The sequence below is a fragment of the Oncorhynchus kisutch genome, unplaced genomic scaffold, assembly GCF_002021735.2.
Source record: "Oncorhynchus kisutch isolate 150728-3 unplaced genomic scaffold, Okis_V2 scaffold2768, whole genome shotgun sequence".
NCBI lineage: Eukaryota > Metazoa > Chordata > Actinopteri > Salmoniformes > Salmonidae > Oncorhynchus > Oncorhynchus kisutch.
This window is the reverse complement of record NW_022264713.1, coordinates 5,842-10,000: the sequence shown is the minus strand read 5'-3', so window position 1 is coordinate 10,000 and position 4,159 is coordinate 5,842. Positions and strand designations below refer to the sequence as shown.

Genomic DNA, 4,159 nt, shown 5'->3' with positions numbered 1-4,159 from the left:
CCCCACCTCCACAACCTTGCACACCAGGTGAACCAGGGCACCCACACTTAAGCACCCTTCCCCGGCAATAAAGCAGATAGCCGCGCTGTTAAGAACCGCGTGCCACCTGGTCACCCAAAATGGACCTCGTGCACCTGGTCACCCAAAATGGACCTCGTGCACCTGGTCACCCAAAATGGACCTCGTGCACCTGGTCACCCAAAAAAGGCCCTCGTGCACCTGGTCACCCAAAAAGGCCCATGTGCACCTGGTCACCCGGCCGCTTTCCACCCAGAACCTAAGTCCACTCTGGGTTACCGGTGGTACTACCTGTACCCACCTTCCTTAGTCCGATTGCCCACTCTCTTTTTGGGCTATCGGACTCTGACTTGCCCACTCTCTCTTGGGTCTTTGGGTTACCGGGTGCACAACGTCCGTTTTGGGTTACCAGGGTACCGATGGTACTTTTCTACCTGTACCCACCTTCCTTAGTCCGATTGCCCACTCTCTTTTTGGGCTATCGGACTCTGACTTGCCCACTCTCTCTTGGGTCTTTGGGGTTACCGGGTGCACGAACGTCCGTTTTGGGTTACCGGGTGCCGGTGGTACTTTTCTACCTGTACCCACCTTCCTTAGTCCGATTGCCCACTCTCTTTTTGGGCTATCGGACTCTGACTTGCCCACTCTCTCTTGGGTCTTTGGGTTACCGGGTGCACAACGTCCGTTTTGGGTTACCGGGTGCCGGTGGTACTTTTCTACCTGTACCCACCTTCCTTAGTCCGATTGCCCACTCTCTTTTTGGGCTATCGGACTCTGACTTGCCCACTCTCTCTTGGGTCTTTGGGTTACCGGGTGCACGACGTCCTGTTTTGGGTTACCGGGTGCCCGGGTGGTACTTTTCTACCTGTACCCACCTTCCTTAGTCCGATTGCCACTCTCTCTCTGGGCATCTGGACTCTGACTCCTGGTTGCTTCTATGTGCACCTGGTGACCCATTTGTACTGAAGAGGGGAGGTGGAGGAAGAACGCCTTCCGTCCCAAAAAAGATTGGATCGAGTGCCTGCTTACACCCTCTCCCCGGATTTTGAATGGCCAGCGAGAGCTCACCGGACGCCGCTGGGAACGCGACGCTTTCCAGGGCTTTGGGCCCCTCTCTCGGGGCGAACCCATTCCAGGGCCGCCCCTGAACTCTCCCCGGGGCTCCGCAGCTTCGCCGGGATCGGTCACATTTACCGCACTGGACGCCTCGCGGCGCCCATCTCCGCCACTTCCAAATTCGGGGATCTGAACCCGACTCCCTTCCGTTACCGGCCTCACACCGTCCACGGGCTGAGCCTCGATCAGAAGGACTCAGGCCCCCCGATCGACACTGGGCAAAGCGGTCTTCTATACACCACATGACTGCCCCAGCTGCCCCAGCTGCGGAACCCAGAGGTTCCGATTGATGACAAAGCGACCCTCAGACAGGCGTAGCCCCAGGAGGAACATGGGGCCGCAAAGTGCGTTCGAAGTGTCAATGATCAATGTGTCCTGCAATTCACATTAGTTCTCGCAGCTAGCTGCGTTCTTCATCGACGCACGAGCCGAGTGATCCACCGCTAAGAGTTGTACTCTTGTTTTTCTCATTACGCACGCAGAGGCCAGAGGCCGGGCAGAGATGGGGAGGTTACCCTCCTTTCCTCCACCCGCACTTCGCCAGAGCGCCAGGCCATAAGTTTCAAAGACAAAGGTTTAAGAATAGGGAGGCTTCCGGGAGCTGCGCTTGCGTCCTCGTCGCCGAAGCGCCAGGGAAGCCGCGCAGACATGAACCCCCACCTACGCCGGGGCGCAGAGAAGTTGACTGGGTTCCCAGTGCCGCGCGAGGATACGGGGCGATACTCAAGCCGCTTACATCAGTGTTAGACCATTTTGGGAAGTCCCGGTTCACCGGACACCCCCAGTCCCCTTCGGTAGCGGCCCTCTCCACCCGCCCATAGGTGAGTCATGCAACCGTGGCTAATGGGGAAAGGGGATGGAGCCAGTCGGGCAACATCCCAGGCAAAGGGGGGAATGCGGGGAAGCGGGCTAGGACCGATGACACCCGCGCCGGGAGAAGAGAGAGGCGGGAGGCGTGAGCCCCCTACCCTACCCAACCCGCAGCATAGCTGGATTTTCGGCGCTCAGCCCCATGCGGCGGCTGGCAACCCGTTAATGATCCTTCCGCAGGTTCACCTACGGAAACCTTGTTACGACTTTTACTTCCTCTAGATAGTCAAGATTGATCGTCTTCTCGGCGCTCCGCCAGGGCCTGTGACCGACCTCAGCGGGGCCGATCCGAGGACCTCTCCAATCGGTAGTAGTGACGGGCGGTGTGTACAAAGGGCAGGGACCGGAGCTTATGACCCGCGCTTACTGGGAATTCCTCTCGGTGAAGGGTAGACACACGGCTGATCCGCTCAGTGTGTGATCCGCTTTCAACCTGTCAATCCCGTCCGGCCTGGGTGAGGTTTTCGGTGTTGAGTCAAATTAAGCCGCAGGCCCCCACTCCTGGTGGTGCCCTTCGTCAATTCCTTTAAATTTCAGCTTTGCAACCATACTCCCCGGAACCCAAAATACTTTGGTTTTCCCGGACGCTGCCCGGCCTCAGACAGACCGCTTGGGTCAACCGGGTAGGTCCACATTTGAAGACAGGGTTTGAGAATACGTGTTTTGGTGCCGATGCGTTACGGGATGACCATCACCACATGCTTCGCAGCCTGAGTGTGCCACTCCCCGCACCGGAACACCAATGGAGGGCCACTTGGTCAGACAGTTCGGCTCGAAATCGCACGAACGTTGCGCGGCTGGAGTGTATCGAAATTAGGGGACCAAAATTCCGAAAGGGGCTCCCCCGATAGAGGCAAATCCCCTTGGGTCGGGAGGGAACATCCATCAGAACACCAGCCAAAGGCCGGCCGATAGAGTCCCTCCCAGGTGGAAAACGAATGCAAATCAGTCAGAGGAAATGAAACTCCCTGGACAACAGAGGACAACCATGGAGACGCACCGTGAAACAAGTATGGGACCTGGACTGGAGAGCTAGCCCTCACCGGGACTAAACAACCACCAATCGGTCGCCGAAGGGACAGCACCTTCATTGGACCAGAACCATGGTCATTGATGAACCAAACCCACAAGGTAATAGCTGGGATAGAGCAACTGCCGGGGCAGAGCTCAATATCCTCCCAATCACCAAGCTGGGAAACGTGGCTCAAAAGTTAGGATAAATCGGACGCCGAAGGGTCTGTTCCAACCACTAAATCGGACGCCGGCGGAAAATGTCCAAATTACCATGGTTACGAGGGGCTCACACATCCCTCAAAGTACCCGAGTACTTATTTTCTATTCGGCCTGATCAGTTTGACACCACCCACCGTCTCCTCTAGGACATGGAAGTCTTGTTGTCAAAAACCAGGTTTCTGAGTTCGCGCCGGTACCATGTCCTGGTCGACCCACCCCCAGTGTGTAATTGACGTTCAGGCCAATTTATCGATATAAGCTCGGAACCTCACTGGGTGTTATGTAGTATCCCGCAATTGGGGGTAAAATTCTGTTAAACACAAAACGTGAATAAATCAAAAAGTACACATCCAATCTGGATGGGGTTTTATTTTAAAACGAAGGGCACATATAGACGAGCATTTACATGGAATTAAAAACCGTTTTGTAGAAAACATTTTAATAGAAAATCGTGTTTTAAGTTTTGGGAAAAAAGTGAATGTTACAGGGAAAACATAGGTGCCTGTGAATGCGAAATGTTTTTGATATGATGCAATTGTTGCCCATCACGAGAGAGGGTATGAGACGAAATTTGGGACCTCTAGCTCTTCGGGAAGTAGTTATTAATCATTTTCTGAAAATTACAGAAATTGGTCGGAAAATGGTCCAGAGTCCACACTTTTCACAGCCGCTGCACCTGGTGATTGATTGAAAACGTGCATCTGGTAACCAAATAATTACATTAGCGGTGTTACAAAAATGAATGCCCGCTTGGCGACCACCCTAATACGGGACCTTTATCCATGGGGGACCCTATACCTCGCATTTAAGGGTCATTCTGATATTAATGCCCGCTATGGAAACCACCCCTACTACGGCCCTCTCTCTGTCGGGGCGACTGAGTGCATTATGGACACTTTGAAATTTCACGATGGATACTGAT

At 54.3% G+C, this 4,159-nt stretch overlaps 1 non-coding gene across 1 annotated transcript; it reads right to left on the bottom strand.

The window, feature by feature from the left end:
• Positions 1 to 1,432: 1,432 nt before the first annotated feature.
• LOC116370828 (5.8S ribosomal RNA) lies at positions 1,433 to 1,586 on the bottom strand. The gene has a single exon (XR_004208828.1). It is a non-coding gene; the product is annotated as a 5.8S ribosomal RNA (ribosomal RNA).
• Between the last annotated feature and the right edge of the window lie 2,573 nt (positions 1,587 to 4,159).